The following is a 25341-nucleotide window of genomic DNA, read 5'->3' on the forward strand; positions in this document are numbered from 1 at the left end:
TCTTTTGCATTTTCTTTTGGCATTTATGAATAAACTGTTTTGGGGATCTGCGAATTGTTGCTATACATTCCTGTGGATATTGGAACTTTTTGGCTCAGCTGAAGGAGTTCTTTGAAGACTAATTTTGCAGTAAGGATCCCGTCAGTGAATATGAGGGAAAAATACTCGAACTAAGGCAGCTTAACTGTATTATCTCTGGAAAATAGAGTTTTTGATATGCTAGATTAGTAGTTCTTAAAGTTTTTTTGGGTCACTTATCCTTCTGAGAATCTGATGAAAGACGCTCACTGTTAAATGAGCATAAACACAAGCACAAATTATGCATACAATTTCAGGAACTTAAATTGTGATGAAGTAGAACCTTTATATATTTAGGTCTCATTTGAAAGCCTTTTAAAATACATAGAGCTCTGTTTGGAGATGAAGATGTTGGTATGAGTTTAAGGTGAAAGATTCTGTGACAGTTTTTGAGTGTGCTGAAAGTAAGGAGAACTTTAAGGTCATGTCTTTTATTTTTTATTCTTTATTCTTTTTTTTTTTTAAACATTTATTTATTTATTTATTTGAGAGAGAGAGAGAGAGAAACAGCATGAGAGGGGAGAGGGTCAGAGGGAGAAGCAGGCTCCCCGCTGATCCGGGAGCCCGATGTGAGACTCGATCCCAGGATTCCGGGATCATGACCTGAGCCGAAGGCAGTCGCTTAACCAACTTAGCCACCCAGGCACCCTTATTCTTTATTCTTTACAAATTCATTTTTGCAGTGTTAGTACATGATTCTGAATTAGGTGGTAAGAAAATATATTGCTCAAATATTTATAGCTTTATTCTTTTCCTTTCTATTCTTAAACTTCTCTTTGCAGTTTTGCATTGGGACTGAAGCTTCTGAAGCTCATTTACTGGAGTTTATGTTATGTATAACAAACATTATTGACTCAATTCTCTGCAGGAGACACAAAGATGAGTAATATATGGCCTCTGTCCCTGGAGAGATTCTAATCCAGTAGAAGCTAAGGATTCTATGATGGTGGAGTTTTCAAAAGGGCACAGAGGAGGGAAGAATATTCCTGGAAGTCGAGGTTTCATGACTTAATTGCAGAGTTTTTGCTGTTACTAATTCTCAAGAAGCTATAAAGTCTTCCCACTCTCTATGCAACTTGTAGCTATGATATGTGTTTTGGTATCATCTGGTGGTTTTGAAAAGCAGGCACACTTTGGTTGCATTCCTTATCTTGTTTTCAATGTATTTCTGTGGTGAGTTTGTAACAAAGGTCTTAATGTCATTTTTTTGGGTGTGCATGCATCCAGGAAACTCTACTGAGGTAAAATGCAGTAGCTGTTTGGCAGACTACCCATGAATCCAGTACTGGAAATTTAAAATAATCACTGTGTTTTTAAAAGAACAAGAAATTCAGAAAGGTGTTTTGATAGCATAGATTACAGTATTCGGTAAGATAATGGAAAGATCTGAAGAAAAATGGTGTGATTGTCTCTTCTCTTTATTGTCATGGCCTCTCTGTAAGAAGGTCTTGGAAATTTGTGAAAAGTTTAATATTTTCTTTAATTTTTACCTTGGGTAGTAAATTTGTGGGTTTTTAAAATAACATGTTATACACATGTGTGTAGTGCATATAGGTACATATTTATATAGTCTTGGATATATGAGATACTTCATTATTTAAAAAATAATGCTTGTGGGGCGCCTGGGTGGCTCAGTCGTTAAGCGTCTGCCTTCGGCTCAGGTCATGATCCCAGTGTCCCGGGATCGAGCCCCGCATCGGGCTCCCTGCTCCGCGGGAAGCCTGCTTCTCCCTCTCTCACTCCCACTGCTTGTGTTCCCTCTCTCACTGTGTATCTCTGTGTCAAATAAATAAATAAAATCTTTTAAAAAAATAAAAAATAATGCTTGTAATAATTACAAAAAATTATTCAAGATCTTTAAGGATCAGGTAATGAAAGCAATTTTCATGTCATATTTTTGAGTTGTGTTCTAAAATGTGGAGCATAACTTTATTCCTATATATCTTGCTAGGCATTGTGTCTTTATGGCATTAGAAGTACCACTTGAAGTTTTATCCTAAGTCTTCCAGGCCTTACAAATAAAGAAGTGGCCACATTCAGTTCTGCCAAAATGATCTGCCTATACACAGTGGAGAAGTTTTACCATATCTGTAGGTGATGCATCTCTAGTTAAAAATTTCATATTTCTATTTGAGTTATGTGTGTTGGTCTGAGTCATTTAAAGGTAATATACAGTCTTACTGATGTCTGCTGTGAGGTCTACTTTGTGTCAGCCTTTCTAGAAGCATGAGATGTCTTAAACCTGGTTGCTGTAAAAGAGGGAAATGAAAGTAATTTTTGTTTTATTTTGAGGTTTTTTGCTACTTTTTTAAAATTAGTTTTTTCTTTAAATTGTAATTTTTTTATATTTTGTATGGAGAGGTTAGCTTTTCAAACTTATTTGTTTTCTTAGTTAATGATAACTGTCAATCTTACATTTCATGTTTTAGAAATCAGTATTTTAGTGACTGCCTCATTGGGGGTGGTTAATGGTAGTGTGATGTTGGCACAACATAATAAATTATAGATTTAAGTGATGACAGAAATTTAATAACCTTGTTATTTCAAGAGTTGTATTGCCTTCATTGAACATCTAACTTTTGTATATTTGAAGAATCTATAAAATTTATTTTAGCATTAATTGGTTTTGCTTTTCATAGTTTTTAGTCATTTGCTCTCAGACATATGCAAGTTGATGACAGGATTGTATACTTTTTCCATTTTATTTTGTTCATTTTTTTAAATGTGGGAAATTTCAAACATGCAGAAATGAAGGGAATAGTGTAGTGAGTTCTTATGTACTCAACATCCAGCTTCAGCAGTTACCACCACCCAGTTATCACACTGTATATATCCCCATCTACTGGCCTCTCTGTTGCCTCCCCTCCCCTGCTTTGCTTATTTTGAAGCAAATCTTTCAGATGTTATATAATTTCATTCATAAATACTTCAGTGTATGCATTCTTTTTACACTTTAATGGGGAATTATTTCTCCATAGTTAGGTCTATATAACTTTTTAAATAAAAGTATCTGATGATAAGTGAAATTAAACTACTTCTAATCTATTTTACCTGTCAATAGGGATTCCCCCTGCAAACTGTAAGAAATGAAGGAGTAGAATTCACCTCACTGGGACGCCTGGGTGGCTCAGTCGTTAAGTGTCTGCCTTCGGCTCAGGTCATGATCCCGGGGTCCTGGGATCGAGCCATGAGCCCCGCATCGGGCTCCTTGCTCAGCGGGAAGCCTGCTTCTCCCTCTCCCACTCCCCCTGCTTGTGTTCCCTCTCTCGCTATCGCTCTGTCAAATAAATAAATAAAATCTTAAAAAAAAAAAAAAAGAATTCACCTCACTGCTTCTTAGATGTTTGCATTGAAAAATGCAAACAGTTCCTGTGTTTGCCAGAAAAGCTGATAAGCTTTTTTCTAATATACAAGTGAGAAATAATGTGTCTCTTATAGTCTTTTTTTAAGTACTAGTAACAAGATGCTAAAAACATTTTTGAGTTCTTATTGTTCTTGATTTTCTAACTGGATCTAATTACCACTAAGAAATCAGATAATACTGGTGATGTTGAACAGGAGCTGAAATTGGTCTAAAATCAGCTTGAACAGTATGAAATAACATTGTTTTGAATTTTGAAATTTTAATTGTGGTCATTTGAAAGTCCATACCATTGCTTCAGTTGTTAAATACAAACCATGGTACAGAACAGGGTAATCATGACTAGTATGGAAATATTGTAGAAAAAGAAAGTAAATATTCCTGTTGTTACAAAGATGTATCAGAATGTACAGATTTGAAGTGATTGCTGGTAAAGTAGAATTTAGCCTTCTATAAAAGGCTGACAGTTATAATTATGAATGTAAGTTCTATCACTAGTGAAACTTTGGTTAACTTATCTTTTGTTATAGCTTATGTTATAGTCCCATAGTAAATAAATCATGAATCTTTGACTTGTTTTACATTTTATCTTTTACACACTTGATACCAAATCACTCCTCTCATTCCGTCTTATTTGTCCTAAGACCCCAGGTGGACAGTGTCAGATTAAGAAAGTAGCTATATTGTTGGCCTCTTGATATAAGGGACATTATTTAGAATATGGAGGAGATATTCCTTATGATACGGTTTTTTAAATTCAGCACTGCTGAAAATGAAAGCACCAGAATTTAAATGTTTACTAATATAAGAAGCCTAATAGGGCTGAATGGAGAGAATTTAAAAGATTGTCTTTGAGAGAAGAAACTGCTAACTCTGACATTTGAGGAAATGGGGGAGTGAATCAGTCATGTATAATAATTCCTGGGTAAACAATATTATATGTAGTATAAAGGTCTTCAAAGAAGATTGGAGGATATAAATCACAAGTATAGATTACATCAAGTGAAGTGATAACATGTTAGGGAGTTAAAATTTAGATGCAGAAGCATATCAAAGAAAAAAGAGTAATCACCTTGCAACTACAAAGAGAGATTTGGGCGCCTGGGTGGCTCAGTTGGTTAAGCAACTGCCTTCGGCTCAGGTCATGATCCTGGAGTCCCTGGATCGAGTCCCGCATCGGGCTCCCTGCTCGGCAGGGAGTCTGCTTCTCCCTCTGACCCTCCCCCCTCTCATGTGCTTGCTCTCTCATTCTCTCTCTCTCAAATAAATAAATAAAAAAATCTTTAAAAAAAAAAAAAAAAGAGAGATTTAAGTTAATTTTGTGTATGTGTGTGTGTAAAGAAAAAATGTTATATAAATGTAGGTAAAGTCAAAGTTTAATTCTGTTTATTTTTAATTTTTTTTTAAAGATTTTATTTATTTGACAGAGAGAGAGCACAAGTAGGCAGAGGGAGAGGGAGAAGCAGGCTCTCCGCTGAGCAGGGAGCCCGATGCGGGGCTCAATCCCAGGACCTGAGGATCACGACCTGAGCCGAAGGCAGCCGCTTAACCAGCTGAGCCACCCAGGCGCCCCTTAATTCTGTTTAACAAGTATTCTTTCTGTGGCACCTGGATGGCTCATTCAGTTGAGCATCCGACTCTTGAATTTCATCTCATGTCTTGATCTCCGCACTGGGCCTGGAGCCTACTTTTAAAAAAATAAAAAATAAAAACAAGTATTTTTTCTGTTCATCTCTCATTCAACCAACTAACATTTTTCCAATGCTTATCTCATTTCCATTTCTGTGCTTAGGTGTTGGGAGAAGATTTTTTTTTTTTTTCTGCCTCAAAGTAGTGAATCTATGCGCCTGGGTGGCTCAGTTGGTTAAGCGACTGCCTTCAGCTCAGGTCATGATCCTGGAGTCCCTGGATCGAGTCCCGCATCCGGCTCCCTGCCGAGCAGGGAGTCTGCTTCACCCTCTGACCCTCCCCCCTCTCATGTGCTCTCTCTCTCTCTCTCAAATAAATAAAATCTTAAAAAAAAAAAAAAGTAGTGAATCTAGTAAGAGGAACATCATGTTAAACGTTATAATATACAGCGTAGTACATTTCTCCCAGGTAGAGAAGGGAAAAATTTATTAAATCTGTGGAGAGAAAGAAAAGGTTAAGGATAGCTTCCTGCAAGGGGGGGAAGAGCCAGGTCTTAAAGGATAAATACGAGGTACTCAGTAAGCGTTAGAGGGGGCATTCTAGGTAGGGGAAGATCATCTGCAAAGGTATGAAAATGAAAATAACATAGGATGAGTTTAGGGGACTGCAATTTGGATCTGTACTTTCTACCTGTTTTCCTATGATTTCCTGTGTCTTCCAATACTGTGTAAGGTTGGGTTTTGTACTTAGAGATCATCAACAGAACAAAGGTGGAACTGTGTTCCATACACTCTTAGACAAAATAGTACTGTGCTCTTATTGTTAAAGGTAATTTTTAACGAAGATTAAAATCAAGAAAATAATTGTTTATGTTTTAGTTACTCAAAAAACTTTTACTAGAACATACTCCACTCCTTCAACATCTTAGTTAATGCGGCATTGATTATTATAATATGTATCCAGCCAAATAAAGACATTGTATAATTGCTTTTCTTAATAATGAACAAATCTCCCAACCTTCACATTGGTATATTTCCCCTCAATTTGTTGAAAATCCTAAATAGTGATTAAGATCATGGAGTCAGAAATCGGATTGACAAGGCTCAGGTCCCAGTTTTGCTACTTACTGTATAATCTTTAGCAAAATCCTTATGGTCTTTGGTTTTCTTTTTCTTTTTCTTTTTTTTTAAAAGATTTTTATTTATTTATTTATTTGACAGAGAGATAGTGAGAGCAGGAACACAAGCAGGGGGAGTTGGAGAGGGAGAAGCAGGCTTCCTGTCGAGCAGGGAGCCCGATGTGGGACTCGATCCCAGGACCCTGGGATCATGACCTGAGCCAAAGGCAGACGCTTAACGACTGAGCCACCCAGGCGCCCTGGTCTTTGGTTTTCTTGACTGTAAAATGACGATAATACTTAAAGCATAGGGCTGTTGAAAGATTGTACCAGATAATATGTGAAAAGTGCTTAGCATCATAGATGTCATGTAGCAAGTACATAATACAGATATGCTACTATTATTAGTTTCTCTTATTTATTTCCTAAAAAGAGAAAACATTTTTAGGGAAGCAAATGATCTCCCTTGTATATGATGCCTATAGGAGGTAAGAATACACAAAATACCTTTTTGAAAGTATGTATAAACAACTTTGCTACATGTATATGTATTTTTTCTAATTCTTAATTTATGTTATCTTATTTTCCTTACCTATGAATTTTTTTGTGTTCTCCCACTTAACTCCAGACCAGGCTTTTTTTTTTTTTTTAAGATTTTATGTTTAAGTAATCTCTGCATAGACCCAACATGGGACTCGAATTTACAACCCCAAGATCAAGAGTCACATGCTCTATCAACTGATCCAGGTGCCCCGAGTCTAGGCTTTTATGTTTGGCTGCTGCTTCTTACCAAATCAAGGACTTGTCTCCAAAGTGAACAGGAATATATCTTTCAGTGTGAAGTTTTTGGGGCGGAGAACCTTAAGTCTTTGAACTGAATTGGGTTTAGTTAGGACAGTTCTCTATTTATTAAAGATTTTATTTATTTGAGGGAAAGAGAGCATGCGCACACGCATGATGGAGGGAGAGGGAGAAGCAAACTCCCTGCTGAGCAGGGAGCCCGAAGTGGGGCTTAATCCCAGGACCCTGAGATCATGACCTGAGCTGAAGGCAGACGCTTAATTGACTGAGCCACCCAGGTGCCCCGGGACAGTTCTCTCTTTAAAGCTGATGAGCACTTCTTTGATTTTTAGGAGCCCAGTGTATTCTTCCATAGCAGAACCCATTGCTTTCACTATACCACCTCACTTTATTGTTTATTATGTGCTAGACTTTAGGATACAGTGATGAATGAACAAAATCAGGTCCTTGGGCATTTTCATTTTACTCTTCCAGATCAAGATGTTTTAGTACTGCTGTAATGTGCTGCCATCACATTGCATGTGGTTCAAGCAAGGTATTGAAAGAATGTCTTGGGATAGGATTATTTTATGCCAGAGCAAGTCAGTTCTAGGACAAAAATCTCTTCCTCTTGAGGATCTTTATTATGTGCCTGTGTTTAATCCAGGCAGTCTACTGGACAGTTAGTCCTTTGGGATATCAGTAGATTAAGTCCTCTGTTCAGAGTCAAATAAAAACTAAAACGAGCATTCTGTCTCCTGTGCCTTCCAACAGAAGGAATATATATAGTCTTTCATTCAGTAAATATTAATTGTATACTTATGTTATACCAGCTATTGTTCTAAGCCCAGAGGGTAGTACAGCCCTGAAAAAAGAAGTAAAAAATCATTGCTTTCAGGGGCACCTGGCTGCCTCAGTCGTTGGAGCGTGCAACTCTTGATCTCGGGGTCTTGAGTTCAAGCCCCACGTTGAGCGTAGAGATTACTTAAAAAAATCATTGGTAAGGGCGCCTGGGTGGCTCAGTCATTGAGCGTCTGCCTTCGGCTCAGGTCATGATCCTGGGGTTCTGGGATCGAGCCCCACATAGGGCTCCCTGCTTGGCGGAGAGCCTGCTTCTCCCTCTACCACTCCCCCTGCTTGTGTTCCCTCTCTCGCTGTCTCTCTGTCAAATAAATGAAATCTTGAAAAAAAAAATCATTGGTGCTCACTTCTTGTAAGATTTTAATAAATGGGTATAATGTCATAGCATTTCCAGGATAGGTGTAAAGGAAATGTAAACAAAGTAAGGGGATGTGCAGTGATTAGGGAAGTTCTTTGAGGCAGTGGTGCTTGAGTAGAGACTTGAATGACACAAAGCGCCCCATGCAGCTGTCTGGGGTGTGAGCATAAGCCCTGAGGCAGTAGTATGTTTGCTGTGTTTAAGAAATAAGAAAGGGCTTGAACAGAGTAAACAAGGTGGGGATGAATGATGGGAAATAGGTAGAAGAGGTAGCCAGGGGCTATATAACTTAGGGACTTGTAAGACTTGACTAACTGTGTAGATCTTATTCTAGACTTGATGGGAACCTGTTGGGAGGTTTGAACAGGGAAGTGACTTGATCTAATATATACACTTTGAAAGGCAAGAATGATGCAACCAGAGTGACCAGTTAGGCCATTGTGATATTTGAGGCAAGAGATGATTGTAAGTTGAACTTAGGGTGTTATCAGGGAGATGGATTTGGGATACATTTTTAAAGGTGGGGGGATGATAACTTGGATTGGCTGTGGGGTCTGAGTAAAAGAGTAGTCAAGGTTCACTGCAATGATGGCCTCAACGTTGGGTGCCATTTACTGAAGTTTGGAACACTGGGAGAGGCAGGTTTCAGGAGTGCAGAAATTAAGAATTTGGTTTGGATGTACTGACTTTGAGTTTTCTATTAAATGTTTCTGGTTGAGATATTGAGCAGGAAGTTTGATATATAAATCTCAGGATTGGGGCAAATATAAATTTGGTAGTTGATCAGGTAGAGATGCTGTTTAGAGCCATGGGACTTGATGAGATTACCTGGAGAGTGAGTGTAGATAGTCTTGAAATGAATTGTGGGGTATTCTTGACATTTAGAGGCACTTAATCAGTAATGCCAGGGCTGAAAGAATTGTTTGATAATTTTAGGAATAATACTTTCTTAAGAAAAACTAGCAAGTACTAATTAGTAAAGACAGACAAAAATAAAATGGTTAATGAACAGATTTATTTTAAATTATATTTTATTATGTTAGTCACCATACATTACATCATTAGGTTTTGATGTAGTGTTCCATGATTCAGTGTTTGCGTATAACACCCAGTGCTCCATGCAGTACGTGCCCTCTTTAATACCCATCACCAGGCTAACCCATCCCTCCACTCCCCTCCCCTCTAAAACCCTCAGTTTGTTTCTCAGAGTACATAGTCTCTCATGGTTCGTCTACAGATTTATTTTTTATCTGTTAAATAGCTTTTTTATTGTGCTGCAGAGATCAGAACACTCATTTTATATGAAACTAAAAGCCAAAGTGCCTATTTTTACTAGATTACTCTGAAAAGGTGGCCAGAATGGTCATTACCTTCCTAGATCTCCATTGTGGAGGGCAACATAAAGTAAAATAAATAAATATAAATTTATAAAATAATGAAGTTTTGGGGTGCCTGGCTGGCTCAGTTGGAGGAGCATACAGCTTTTGATCCCAGGGTGGTGAGATTGAGCCCCGTGTTGGATGTAGAGATTACTTAAATAAACTTTAAAAAATAATAATAAAATAAGGAAGTATCAAAAGACATGAAGCTTCTTACCCATTCACATGATAACCATTCCTGGCTTTGAAAATTTAGAGTGAGATCAAGCTGCCTCCTTTTCTTCTTTGGTCTATCACTGGGCATTGTTAAACCTTCCTTTAAAGAAGCTGGTTTTCATCTGTGGACTTACTGAGTCAACACATTATTATCTGAGAATACATGTGTAAGATCCAATACTTGAAGGTATTAGGGGCTTGTGAGGTTGACTTATTGCATATTTTGGGACATCTGGGTTTGGGTAGGTATCTATTTAAATGTATTTGAGGTGTCAAAAATGGAAAGGAATAGAAATTACAGACAAAATCACAGCATGTAGGTTATTTTGTGTCATTGATTTAAAACCCTATCAGAAATCCTCTTAGCTACTGCATGAAACAGATACTCTCTTGCTTGAGTACATGACTTCACACTTGCCAGTCTACCTCTACCATTAGGAAAATGTAGGGCCCATCTGTTGAATTGGCACTATGCCTGAAAGGCCAGTAGTTTTGGACTTTGTCAGTCCAGGAAGAGAAATTAATTCCAGAACATTGAGGGGAAACATTTCTAATAACATATTCCCCAGGGTTTATCTGACATCTTGTTGCAATTTTATAGAAATCACCAGAGAATTAAGGGTCCATCATGTATGATTTCTTTTTCCCATGTCAGAGTCAGAATCATCAGTTGTGTGCATTAGCCATTTCTTTTCCAAGTAAATGGTGTCCTTAGGAAAACACTACCAAAAGTTTCCAGATAGGTTAGAGGTGATCTTCTTAAGTAGAAACTGAGATGTTTAAGATGGTAATACGATTTGGGATTCAGATAAGCCTCTCAAAATATTTCTAGATGAATCTATTCCACAAAAATCTGGAAACTGTTCACTGAGACTTAGGTGGTTCAAAGTGACCATCTTCTAGTTTCCTGTATCCATTCTGTACCTTACCTTAGAAGCTGATTTCAAAAACAGAGGATCGTAACTCCTTTTGTGGTGGTGGTGGTGGCGGCGGTAGTTATGGGCCCCAATAAGAGTATGAAATCTTTGTACCCTTTCCCAAAAAGTGCATATATACACATAAAATTTTTGCTATATAATTTTGGGGAGTTTTTAGGTAATTTTGGTAATAGGGTAATACCCTTGTTTCATAGGTATTCATAATTATGAATGTTATGGAATGACAGTTGCATTCTTTACATTTTGTTCAACAGTGATTGCTCTTAAAAACAGAAGTAAACACATAAGGACAGTGGTAGTTGTTTGTGGGGAGTGGTTTAAGTAAATCTTTGCTTCTGTCATCTGCACACCTACTTTTCCCCTTCACCATTTTGGTAATACAGTAATTTCTGGGGGATTATCAGTTAAAGCAGCATACCAATGTTAGAATGGCAGGCTGGGTATAAGAAAAGCAGTTATTCTTCAAAATGGGTAAAATGGCAGCAAAGTGAGAATTACCTCTCTGTGCCCCACCCTGATTGGCTTCCTTAGCTACATCCCACACACCTTTCTGAATGTAATTTCTAAATCCAAACCTGACTGTGTCTCTTGGCATAACAGACTGTTTGGCTCTTTCTTCAAGATCCTGTCTACCACTTCAGTTTTGTGTCTCACTGGGTCTCTCACCCTTGTGCTTCAGCTGTTTGGAACCGTCATCATTCCCAAACAGTTCGTTTTTATCTCCATGACTGTCATGTTCCTCCCAGTGCCTGGCTGCTCAGGGAGCACCTACCCATCTTCTGAGACAGAATTCAAGTTGATGCTGTGAAGACTTACCTGGCCGCCCTCCCCTCTTGGTGAACAATATGCACTCATTTCCCTTTGGCATATACCTAGGAGTGGAATTGCTGGGCCACAGGGTAAGCATATTTTTATCTTTAGTAAATACTGTCAAACAGTTTTCTAAACTGACTATCGGACTTTATAACTGTACCAGGAATGTATAGGTGTTCCATTTGTTCCACATCTTCACCAACATTTGTTGTCATTCTTTTTAATTTAGCCATTTTAGTGGGTAATAGTATTTCATTGTGGTATTGATTGCATTTACTTGATTATTGGTGAGGTAGAGCATCTTTTAGTGCTTGTTGGATAATATATATTCTGAATGCAGTCCTTTTCTCCAATATATGCCTTGCACATAACATTATCCAATGTGTGGCTTGCCTTTTCACTCTCACGGTGGTTTCTTTTGATGAACAGAAGTTCATATTTTTTATAAAGAGGTATGTAGTTAGGAATGGGGGAAATGGAGAATTCCTTATCAACAGGTGTGAAGTTTCAGTCAGGCAAGATGAATGCGCTCTGGAGATGTGCTGTACAACATTGTGCCTATAGTCAACACTACTGTATTGCACACTTAAAATTTTGTTAAGAGGGTAAATCTCACATTAAGTGTTCTTACCACAATAAAATAATAAAAAAATAAAGATGTGTGTAATGTGCGGTAGTCCATTAAATGGAAATGAACAGGAGAGGAATGTTTTAAGAAAATAGCTAGTCAGTAGTAGAATATTGGAGTTAGAAAGTATGTCCACAATTGGGTTACTTTGCTCAATTTCATGTAGATATGAACACAACAAGACTTTGAGAGATATCGACATATGGTAGCTATGTGTATTTCAGATCTTTTCAAAATATGTTTTTATTGGATTTTTAAAAAAGATTTTATTTATTTATTTGAGAGAGAGAGCGAGCATGGAGGGGGAGGGTCAGAGGGAGAAGCAGACTTCCTGCTGAGCAGGGAGCCCGATGCTGGACTCGATCCTGGACTCCAGGATCATGACCTGAGCCGAAGGCAGTCGATTAACCAACTGGGCCACCCAGGCGCCCTGTTTTTATTGGATTTTTGCTTAGTTATGAAACTAATACAAATTCTGTAACAGGTCAAGAAAAAATATACATAATTCTATTTCCCTTTTACTTCCAAACCCCTAAAATAACCAGTGCTGTTAGCTGGTGTATAATCATTTGTACTTATTTCTGTATGCATACAAATACATATGGTTTTTTTTTTTTTCTATTTCTTACACATATAACATCATGCTTGCTCTTTTACTGAAAAATGGCAGACATGGTTTTGTTTTTGTTTTTTTTTTAAGATTTTATTTATCTGACAGAGGGAACACAAGCAGGGGGAGCGGGAGAGGGAGATGGCAGGCTTCCCGCTGAGCATGGAGCCTGATGCGGGGCTCGAGCCCAAGACCCCAGGACCATGACCCGAGCCAAAGGCAGACGCTTAACGACTGAGCCACCCAGGTGCCCCATCAGACATGGTTCTATATTTGTGTGTGTGTATGAATATATGTATATCTTTTTTTTTCCTGTGGCCACATTAAGCAGTGCTATAATAAATCATTTATTAGTGCTTTTGTTTTTCTATGGTAAGAACCTCAAAATTGCTATTGAAGTCTGAGAGTATGTAAAACTTAAAATTGTCATAGATGCTGTAAGTAGTGCTTTCCAGAATAAATGATGGTGGCCACTAGTGTTTATTTGCCTGTGTACTCTGCTAGTAGTAGTTGTTGTCAGTGTTTTAAATTTCAACCAAACCGATGAGTGGAAACTGTCTTGTTTTAACTCATACCTCCCTGACTACTAGTGATATGGTGCCTCTTTTTATGTTTCTACTTGATTATTTCCATCTTTTCTGTGATTGCCTGTGCACATCTCTTGTATTATATCATTTCTTACTTACCAGTTTATAGAATAACTCTTAACCTTACTGATCTATAATGTTTTTATATAATCAAATCTGTCAGTATTTTCCTTTATGGCTTCTAGTTTCTTGATTTGCTTACGAAGGTTTCTCTACAGTAGGCTATAGAAATATTCACAAAAATCCTTCAGATACTTTCATTTTCGCATATAGCTCTTAAATCCATGAGGAAATTATTTTTTAGTGTAACTTGAAGAATGGATCTTTGTCTTCTCCAAATGAATAGCCAGTTAGGTCAACATGTAGCAACATATGTCAAATAAATCAGCTTGTTGCCATGTTGAAAGCTATTAATTGAAAAAAGTTTTTACAAGATTACCAGTAGCCCACATTTTGTTTTTATGCAAGGAAAGGAACCCCTTCCACAAGGTACCTTATTTTGATCTGCCAGAAAATTTTTAAAAGGCTTCATTGAGATGTGTTTCATGTCCCATATAATCTACGATCTAAAGAGTACAATTCAGCCTAGGTGCTGTTGTTAAGTGTCTGCCTTCGGCTTGGGTCATGATCCCAGGGTCCTGGATCGAGCCCCGCCATCGGGCTCCCTGCTCAGTGGGAAGCCTGCTTCTCCCTCTCCCACTCCCCCTGCTTGTGCTCCTGCTCTCGCTACCTTTTTCTCTCTGTTAAATAAATAAATAAATAAAATCTTTAAAAAAAAAAAAAAAGTTGGGGCTCCTGGGTGGCTCAGTCGGTTAAGTGTCTGCCTTCGGCTCAGATCATGATCCCAGGGTCCTGGGATCAAGCCCCACATCGGGCTCCCTGCTTGGTGGGGAGCCTGCTTCTCGCTCTCTCTCTGCCTGCCACTCTGCCTACTTGTGTTCTCTCTCTCTGTCAAATAAATAAATAAAATCTTTAAAAAAAAAAAAAGTGTACAATTCAGTGGTTCTTGGTATATTCACATAGTAATACAACCATCACCACTACCTAATTTTAGAACATTTGATCTTGGTGTCCATTAACTAGTGGTCACTCCATCCCAGACATTCCCCTTTTCCCCATGCGTAGATAACCATTAATTTACTTTCTTTCTCTATGGATTTTCCTTTTTTGGACATTTCATATAAATGGAATCCACAGGTTGTCTTTCGGAACTGGCATCTTTCATTTAGCATAATGTTTAAGATACATCTGCATTGTAGTATGTACCAGTGCTGCTTGCTTGCTTTCTTTTTTTTTTAAAGATTTATTTACTTATTTGAGAGAGAGAGCGCACATACGTGTATGAGTGGGGAGAAGAGCAGAGGGAGAGAATCTCAAGCAGACTCCCCACTGAGGGCAGATCCCAACACAGGCTCCATCTCAGGACTCTGAGGTCATGACCTGAGCTAAAGTCAAGAGTTGGACACCTAACTGACTGAGCCACCCAGTTGCCCTGGACTTCATTCTTCTTTATTGATGAATGACATTCCATTGTATGGATAATGTTGCTGTGAACATTTGTATACAAGTTTCTGTAAACATACTTTCATTTTTCTTGGGTATATACCTAGCAGTGAACTTGATGGGCCATCTGGTAACTCTCTTTAACCTTTTGAGGAACTGCCAAACTGTTTTCCAAAGTGTCTGCACCATTTCACATTCCTATTCATTTCTCCACAGAAAATTTTTATAAAAAACAAATGTAAGATATTTACAATGTGAGTGGTGCCCTTTTGAAGTGGCTCTTTTGTTTAATGTGAAACCACGTGCATTGGCCCTGAGTTCACAGTCCCTAACCCTTGTCAGAATACAATAATTCATTTATGGGAAAATCTGATGTAACTTTTACTTCCCTCCTGTTGCCATTTTAGAATTCCCTAGGGGTAGAAATCAACATCTCTATATATTCCTTTCCACTACAGCCCCATTCCACCTTTTTTTTTAAAAAACAAAAACAAAAACAGAGTTAAGTGTATACATCTGAGCTGTGTTAACTTTACTTCTCAGGAAGAGCTAAGCAAGGTTTGATTAGATTATCCATGTGACAGACAGTCGGTGAGTATAATTTTTTTCCCAGGATTTAGCTTTGGGAATGCTTTTTTTTTTTAAGATCTTTATTTATTTATTTGAGAGAGTGAGCCAGTGAGAGAAGCAGGCTCCCCGCTGAGCAGGGAGCCCGACGCTGGGCTCGATCCCAGGACCCCGGGATCATGACCCAAGCCGAAGGCAGACACCCAACCAACTGAGCCACCCAGGCACCCCGGGAATGCTTTCTGTGTGTATTTCCCCTGTGGCTTACTAATTGTAATTTATGTCTCCTATTTGACTTTCTTGTTCTGACTTTCAGAATTAGTTTGTTGGTATAATACAGTATTTCCTTGGTCATGAGACATATTCTTTTCTCCCAGTTTTATGTTTCTGAAATTAGGAAATAACACAATTGATAATTATATTTAATGTGGTAGTGGTTAAAAATTTTTTCTCCTGAAAATGCGGTCAGTGATTCATGAACCCTTTTTAAATTACTAACATCTTGGAATTTAAGAAATATGTGCCGTACGTAAGTGTGAAAACAGCTAGATTTATTGGTGATGAGTGCTTTGAAAGTTAGGAATTATTGGTGGTTGTCACTCTGTTTTAAATGAATGTTGTTCTGTAGTTGAGTATAGAAAAAAAAGCTTTGTCCGGGGCACCTGGGTGGCTCAGTCGGTTGAGCATCCAACTCTTGATTTCAGCTCAGGTCATGATTTCAGGGTCATGAGATTGAGCTCCACTTTGGGCTCTGTGCTCAGCGGGGAGTCCGCTTGAGATTCTCTCCCTTTCCCCCTCCCCCTGCTCACACACCTCCTTCTCTCTCTCTCAAATGAATAAATCTTAAAAAAAAAGAAAAAAGCTTTATCCAACTCTGTAAGTGTAGTTTATGTTATATAAATTATTTAGGAACATAGTTCAAGTTTTCTTGGTATCTTTATGAAGATAGTCTAGCTTTTTGTGATTTCAGTGATTTGTATATCAGTGATTCAATATAAAACATCTTAAGGCAGTTAGTACACTGCTTACCCTTCTACTTTTGAAGAGCAAATTACATGGTGATATACATAGTGCTTATTTTTAAAATCTTAATAACAGTGTAAGATTATATAATACTTAAAGAAAAATGTCAATCCTTTAGTATTTTTATTTTTGTTTTTTATTTTCATTTTATTATCTTTTAGTTTTTGTCTACATATGTAATTTAAAATGTAGTATTATGTATGTTTTCTTATTCAGTTAGTAGATATTTATTGAATACCTTTTATGTTCCGGGTACTTTGCTAAGGATATTGCAGCAAATAAGGCAGTCAGGATTCTTATTCTCATGGAACAAATGCTGTAGTGGAAAATACGGGTATTAAGCATATAATTTACCCCAAAAAAGCATATAACTTACTATGATGATGAGTGTTAAGAGACTTAGAAAATGCTGCATGAGCACTTAACAGGGAGCTCTCCCTTAATCTAGCAGGGAAATGACATAATCAGATTATTTTTTATTTTTTTTTTTTTTTTTTTTTTTTTTTTTTTTTTTTTTATTTTTTTTTAAAGATTTTATTTATTTATTTATTTGAGAGAGAGAATGAGATAGAGCATGAGAGAGGCGAGGGTCGGAGGGAGAAGCAGACTCCCTGCTGAGCAGGGAGCCCCATGCGGGACTCGATCCTGGCATTCCAGGATCATGACCTGAGCCGAAGGCAGTCGCTTAACCAACTGAGCCACCCAGGCGCCCCAGATTATTTTTTAAATCATATTTCTAGCTGCATCTTAGAGCAGGGATTGGAGGAGAACAAGGTGGATATGCAGAGAAGTTAGAAAGCTGCTATATTCTCTGTAAGATTTGTTGTTGTTTTGGACAGAATGGCAGTGGACTTAGAACTGGGTGTAATCAGAAATTATTTATGTGGAATTCACAAGTTTTGGTGTTAGGGTCACGTTGGGAATAGGGGAGTGAGAGGAGGCAAGGATGACCGCCAGGTTTCCGACTTGAGCAACTGGTGGTACTGTGCTTACTTAGCTAATATGATATATCCTAAGAAATAGGATGGTCATCCATAAGATGTATGATTAAAGAGTATAAAAGCTAGGGCAAATTAAGATACGTACTGTGCTGTAATTTTTTAATATCTTATATAGTTAATTTATATCTGTTTTCTTACTGTTGAGAAATAGAGTAATGATTACAGTCTCTTACTATGTTTGATAAGGACCACAGAGAAGACAAAAATTTATCACAGATGAGACAAACTATACTTAAGCTAAAAATCTGCCAACATTGTTCAATCTGCAATGTGATAATTTTAGATAAATGTACTTACCCAAAAAGAAAGAACAGTTATTCTTACGTATTAGAGTTAATATAAAATATCTTTCTTATCAGGTTGAAAAAAAAATTGTAGAACTCTATTATATGTTTATAGAGTGTCATCATACTGCCTCCTTCTGTGTTTATCATATGTGCATGTGTTCCTGGCTGTCGGCTTGACCTTTCTACTTAAATGTTTCACAGACATCTAAAATTTAACATACTTACTGAACTCTTAATCTCATCCCAGTAGACAACTTTTATAATGTCAGCCACATGAGGGCAGGGATTTTTGTGTTTTTGCACTGCTATGTCCCCAGTTCCTGTTACATAATGGTCACTTGGTAAATTTGTTGATGGAATGTCTAAATAGTACTACCATACAATTCACCAGTTGCTTACGTTTTCAATTCTCTCCCTCCTTTCCTGCATCTTGCTGAAAATCAAATCAGTTACACCTTTGAAGTATCTCCTAATGCCTCTTTTGCCTGGTTGTTTCCTACTCAGACTGGGTCTCAGCTTAAAGTTAATTATTTTTCTAAGATATATTCCCTGTTCCTCCAAGTTTCCTTGATATACTACCTCATATATTCAATACCTTCACATTTATTATAAGTTATAATCACATATTTAAATAATTAGTCAGGGGCGCCTGAGTGGCTCAGTCGTTAACCTCAGGTCATGATCCCGGGGTCCTGGGATTGAGCCCCGCATCGGGCTCCCTGCTCTGCGGGAAGCCTGCTTCTCCCTCTCCCACTCCTCCTGCTTGTGTTCCCTCTCTCGCTGTGTCCCTCTCTGTCAAATAAATAAGTAAAATCTTTAAATAAATAAATAAATAAATAATTGGTCATTTATCTGCTCTAAAATTTAAAGTTCATAAGACTTAGGACCATATTGAATTATTTATAACTATTTCTACAGTGGGTATCACAATTCTCAAAACATATTTTAGGCTCTCAAAATATTCATTGAATGAAGGGATAGATTAAGGATGATGAATGCATAAAGGAAATGATAATCATGGTTGCAGAGGTAGTTGGAGAGCCAGTAGAATGTGTGATCATAGAAGACAAGCGAGAGTTTCAAATAGCAAGTATGCTGGATGTAACAGGAGTAGTAAGACCAGGAATGAAAATGATCTTTGGGAGGCAGCGTAACATAGTATTGAGAGGAACCAGACAGACCTGGGCTCAAGCTTTTATTGATTATTAACTTGTTTTTTCATCTCTAAAAATGGAATAATAATAGTAATTGAGGTAATCTGTATAACATTAGCATAGAGCTTTGCAAATATAAGAGGTCAGTAAATTTTTAGGTATGTAATTTTTTTTTTTTTAATTTAACCAATGCATTCCACTGGAAGGACTCAGTTTTGCAGTATTTTAAAAAATACATAGTAGGGGCGCCTGGGTGGCTCAGTCTAAGCATCTGTCTTCGGCTCAGGTCATGATCCCGGGGTTCTGGGATCGAGCCCTGCATCGGGCTCCCTGCTCTGGGAAGCCAGCTTCCCCTCTCCCACTCCCCCTGCTTATGTTCCCTCTCTCATTGTGTCTTTCTCTGTCAAATAAATAAATAAAATCTAAAAAAAAATTAAATAAAAAATACATAGTTGATTTTATATTGCCTTGCTAAATAGTGTTTTATCAAAGTATGCCTATTCCCTTCCAACCTGTTATGATAGAAAAGGTATGTACACAAAATGGTCTCCAAACTTAGTTGAATTGTTTTCCATAATGGTTTGGTATCTCACAGACCAGAGCACTGTGTTAACAGTGAATTTGTTTATTTTTATCAGATCCGTTGTTTGTTAATTGGATGTGAGATTAGTATGGGAGGTGTGGGTGGGTAGTAGTCATCACTTCATAGAGGGAATAGGGTATGAGGTAAAAACAAGTTTGAGCAATTCCTGTTCAAAAGTTTTATATTTGTATTGCTTGCCCAGGTATTGTCATATTGCAATAATATATGAATATATAGCAATAGAGCATTCATAAATCACTATGAAATGTGATTTATTTTGTATATTTATAGGTAGTATCTAATATGTTGTTACGTTATCATGCTTTGGGGCACCTGGGTGGCTCAGTCAGTTAAGCTTCTGCCTTCAGCTCAGGTCATGATCACAGGGTCCTGGGATGGAGCCTGGCATCCAGCTCCTTGCTCAGCTGGGAGCCTGCTTCTCCCTCTCCCTCTGCCTGCTGCTCCCCACCCCCACTTGTGCGCGCTCTCTCTCTCTCTCTCTCTCTGTCAAATGAATAAATAAAATCTAAAAAAAAAAGATTATCATGCCTTGTGTTGATATAATGTATATATCCTATTAATACAATTAGTAATTTTCTCTCCTTTTTTTTAGATCTCATTTATTTGAGAGAGAGTGCGTATGTGTGCGCAGAGGGAGAGAGACAAGCAGACTCCCCACTGAATGCAGAACTACCCAGGCACCCTAGTAATTAGTAATTTTCTAAAAAGCTTGTTCACAGCTAAAATGATCTCAGTGAAAGGGCTTCATGATATAGATTTAGTGTTAGTTTCCCTTGAATTTGGACTAGACTGTTCTGGATTGTTTCAGTGATTTGAAGATATCCTGTAAATCCCAGCGTTGCATGTGAGATGAATGTTGAATTTGTCTCTTAGAGTAAAGAGATTCTAGCAGTCTTAGTTCTGTGTTTCCCCTTGGAACTATATTTTGCCTTGAATATATTGTAGTAGGAACCAGAATACATTGTGTAACAACATGGCATCCTTGTCCCTGGATGGAAAACCTAGATTATATAGATACCTTTCCAAAAGCTGAAAGAGTATCATTCACAAAGAATACTGCTTTCAGAGTTCAATATCAGAATTCTGGCAGCTGGTGTAGGGACTGGTTTTCAAGCAGTTTACATTTAGCAGATAAAAAGCATTCTTTGTTGTGAAGTATCTTCAGAATTTGGATTTATCTTTACTAGAAACACTTAAATTTTGGTATGTAGGGTTTGCCAATCATGCTTTTCCAGTCTCACTGCCTAGATGGATTCACAAAATATGCCCTTAGGCATACTGTTCTTTTTCCTCTTTGATCAAGTTAGGGAAACATATTTCTCTATTCTTACATACATTTCTGGGGTAGTGATCAGTGTTTTCAAATTAATTCTTTTTTAGTTTGTTGATATTTATATAATAATCTGTGTCACTGAGATTCAGTTTTTCTCATTTTAAAATGAAGAGAATCATGCTCTCCAAACCCTTCTTTGGAATGTGTTAAAAGTAAGTAAGTGCTGGTAAAAATGCTTTTGAGTTCTTTGGAGGAAATACTGAAGTTCTGCTTCACATTTATACATATATATATGAAGAGTTCTGGATTCCTTCATTATGAAAAAAATGTAGGGAAATTTAAATGGATATAGAAGCAGTTGTTTCTATGTAAATTATTTGTTTTTATTCTAGGACAGATTTGTTTTCATGACTAACCAAAAAAATACATGGCAGGTATATTAGTTCACCACTAGTAATATGAAACCCAGGATGGGTATTAAAAATTAAGAAACATGCGGTGCCTGGGTGGCTCAGTTGATTAAGTGTCCAACTCTTTTTTTTAATTTAAGATGTATTTAGTTATTTTAGAGAGACAGAGAGAGAATGGCATAGAGCAGGGGGGAGGGCCAGAGGAAGAGGGGGAAAATTTTCAGCTGCTGAGCATGGAGCCAGACTCGAGGCTTGATCTCATGGCCCTGAGATCATGACCTGAGCTGAAGGCAGATGCTTAACCTACTGAGCCACCCAGGTGCCCCAAGTGTCCAACTCTTGATCTCAGCTCACGTCTTGATCTCAGGGTCGTGAGTTCAAGACCTGTGCTGGCCTGTACACTGGGCATGGAGCCTACTTAAAAATAGATAAATAAGAAACAAGAAAGAAGAAAGAAAGGGGAGAAAATGACTAGAAAATAAAAAATTAAAGCCAGTAAGATACATCGCAGAAAAGACATGCAATTAATTCAAATACTTATTGAACACCTCCTACATGCCAGGTCCGGTTTTAGGTGCTAGGACATTACATTGAACTAAACTGACAAAAATCCATTTCCTGGGGGCACTTTACATCCCAATGGAAAGACATCCATAATAAATAAATACATTGTACACCAGATGGTAAGAAGAGCCATGGAGAAAAATAAAACAGGACAGAGTGTTAGAAGAAGATGGTGCGGTAAGTGTTTTTCAGTTTTATAAAGGATTGTCAGAGATTGCCTGTTCTATAAGGTTACATTTAGGTAAAGGTGAAGGACGTGAAAGAGCAAATCGTGCAGTTAGTTATCTGGGGAAGGAGTGTTCTAGTCAGGCAGAATAATAATTGCAAAGGCCCTGTGGTAGGAGTATTTTACTTTGAGAAACAGAAGGAGGAGACCTCTGCTGCCCACCCCCCCCTTCTTGGAACTAAGTGGGGAGTTTGGTAAGAGGTAGAAGAGAGGTAGAGTGGATTGTACAGCAGAGTAGATAGGGCCTTTAGACCATTGTAAGGACTTTGACTTCCATTTTGAGTGAGGTGGGAAGCCATTGAAAGGGTGTTGAGCCCAGGAATGACATGATCTGACACAAGCTTTTAAAGGATCACCTGGCTGCTGAGTTGAGAATAAAGAGATACAAAGGGCTGAAGCAAGGAGCGAGCCAGTGAAGAGACTTTTGCAGTAGTCCAGGTGACATATTATTACTTGGATCTGAGTGGTAGCTGTCAAATTCGCGAGAAATAGAATGTGCGTGTATTTCGAAGGTAAAGAAGACTGCTGACTAAATGGACATGTGAGGCATGAGAAAGAGAAAGGAGTTAAGGGTGATTAGGAATTTTTAGCCTAAATATTTCTAGCTGGAGTTGCATTTATTTATGAGGAGATGAGGAAGCCTGTGGGAAGAACAGTTGGGGGGGATGAGGCAGAAGATGAACTGATTTTAAGCAGGCTAAACTTGCGGTGTCTGTCTAGTAGACATCTAGGCAGTGTGTCAGGTAGGCATTTAGATATAGGATTCTGGAGTTCGAGGAAGAGGTCCCACCTGGCGTCTATCTAGTGATAGAAATTTGTGAATCAACAATGTTAGATGGAATTTGAGGCCAAAAGTTTGGATTTGGTCATTTAGCAAGTAAGTGTAGATGGGGAAGGGAAGAGCATGCCCTGGGGTGCGCCAGTGTTTAATGTTCAGGGAGGAAAGGAAAAACTGGTAAAGGAGACTGAGGTTGACTAGCCAGTAAGGCAGAAGAATCCAGAGAGGGCTCCTGGAAGTCAGTGCAGAGACGATGGGGCTGTTCCGCTGTGTCACATTCTGTGGCTAGGTCAAGTAGAGGACTAAGAACTGACTGGTGTACTTAGTGGCATGGAGTATGTTAGTGACCTTGACTAGCAGTTTATTTGGAGAGGTGGTGGTGAAAGTGTGATTGGTGCATTCCAGAGAAAAAAGGTGAGGATTTAGAGATGGCAAGAATGGACTGCCCTTTGAAGAAGTTTGGTTATAAGAGGGGGACAGAGAAATGGGAAGCTGGTAGAAGATACGGGGTCAAGAGGAGTTTTCTTAGATAAGAAATATTGTAGTATGTTTTCATGCTGATTGGTATCATCCAGAGGAAAAATGAGAAATGGATGATGCAAGGGAGAAAGGATAGTTGCCCTAATAAAGCTCTTGAGAAGGCAAGGAGAGGGTAGGTTTTAGTGCTCAAGTGGAGGGGTTGGAAATATATGTATTTTTTAATTATTATTATCTTTTTAAGCAGGCTCCACACCCAGCGTGGAGCCCAACATGGGGCCTGGGCTCACAACCCTGAGATCAAAACCTGAGCTGAGACCAAGAGTCAGATGCTTAATCGACTGAGCCACCCAGGTGCCCCACTGTATTATGATAGCAGGGAAGGCAGACTCTATAGGAACAGACACACAGGAGGTGGGTCAGTATAGTGGGGGCTTGTGGCCGTTTTCTTCTGATTGTTTCTACTGCCATCATCAGATTGGAAGCAAAATCAGTGAGGGTGGAGGTGACTTCAAGTAGCTGTGTGGGAGAGTGGCAGATTAGGGAAATAGGTTTCAGCACTAAGGGTCCAGTTGAGGTTAGCGTTCAGGAATGTAAAGTGAGATCAGTGAACATGATTTTTCTTAGACCAGCTTTGATGGTACAGAGACAGAAGGAGGTATAAGATATAATTTTGAAGCTGTTACTAGTGCGATTAAGATAATGTAGTAAGTTTATAGAAAACTACCTCTATGAAATACATATAATAAACATATAAGATAAAACTTGTATATAGGACTCTTATAACAGAAGGTGAACTCATGTAAGAAAGGAGAGGAGAAACATTTTCTAAATGCCAGATATTATGTTAGAAGCTATAGGGGCCTTAAAATTCATTCATTCAGCTATTTATTGGATACTAATATATGTGCTGTTCATCATTCTGGGTGCTGGAAAAATAGTCGTGAACAAGCCAGAAGAGGTCCCTACCCTCATGAAGCTTAACACTGTAATTATTTGGGGATGTAGTTGACAAATTTGGAAGAAGGAGGAAAAAAGCTGATTACTCAGATTGTGATCCTATATGGATAATAGGTATTCAGGGAAGGATCAGGTCAATGCAAGCTTAAATGTAAGTGTTAAAACGTAAGTCCACAAAGCATCATCCAAAAATTTGTTTTTTGCTAGATTGGGTTACTTCCACAGTGGTGTTTAGAGTAGCACTCCTTCATCAAGCACAGTAATACTTTTGCATTGAAATGTATGACTATTCACAAAAATTGTGGTGATTAAGACCAAAATGGATCCAAATCAGGTCTGGTCAGGTTTTGTCCTTAGTGAATTATGAAAAAGCTTCTGGTTCTCAGAGTTTTAAATTTCAGGATTATGAACCCATCTCAGACAAGATAGGACTTTGTACTTTTTTATTTTTTCAATTAATTTATTTGAGAGAGAGAAAGCGACCATGGGAGGGCAGAGGGAGAGGGAGAAGCAGACTCCCCACTGAGCAGGGAGCCTGACGCAGGGCTTGATCCCAAGACCCCGAAATCATGACCTGAGCCAAAGGCAGCCACTTAACTGACTGATCCACCGAGGCGCCCCGGGACTTTGTACTTTTAAAGGGAAAGAAAGCACACGGCACAGAAGCAAAAATAAACATGATTTGTTAGGGACAGTAAAGGAAACTGAATTGACGACGTCATAGGGGATGTGTGTTGGGAAGTAAGGACAAGCAAGTTTGAATACTTAACGAGCTGGATTATGAACAGCCTTGAAAACTATTGTGAAGCATTAGCAAGAATTGTTAGAGTGAGCTGATTGGAAGATTACCGTTGTGGCTGTTTTTGTGAATGAATAGAGTGGGAACAAACTGAAGAGTTTAGTCAATTGGCCAGTATTTACTGAATACTTAATATGCTGCTACTCTTAGTAATAATAATTAATTATTGGTACCTTCTCTTGAACCCTTGCTGTGTTGCCAGGCATTGGGCTATGCATTTTACTTACATTCCTTGTAGAAGTTGTGAAATAGTTATATGATCTTTGTCCTTGAGAATCTTACAATCTTGTTGGAAAGAAAAGTCTTCAGGCACGTAGTTTAAACTATGAAATATTCTACTTCATAAATGGAATGTTCTAA

The 25341-nt window shown here is 38.2% G+C and overlaps 1 protein-coding gene across 5 annotated transcripts in view; it reads left to right on the plus strand.

The window, feature by feature from the left end:
* The window catches only part of ASH1L (ASH1 like histone lysine methyltransferase), a 193922-nt gene that overhangs the window by 2582 nt on the left and 165999 nt on the right, over positions 1 to 25341 (plus strand). The window contains exon 1 of one of the 5 annotated variants that reach the window (XM_078078560.1): positions 11464 to 11616. The exons of the other annotated variants lie outside the window; for them this stretch is intronic. The gene's annotated coding sequence lies outside the window, so the exon portion shown is untranslated. Of the gene's footprint in view, positions 1 to 11463; positions 11617 to 25341 lie in introns of those variants that run through there. 5 annotated transcript variants of the gene reach the window in all.

This window comes from Halichoerus grypus, chromosome 7 (assembly GCF_964656455.1).
Source record: "Halichoerus grypus chromosome 7, mHalGry1.hap1.1, whole genome shotgun sequence".
Classification (NCBI taxonomy): domain Eukaryota; kingdom Metazoa; phylum Chordata; class Mammalia; order Carnivora; family Phocidae; genus Halichoerus; species Halichoerus grypus.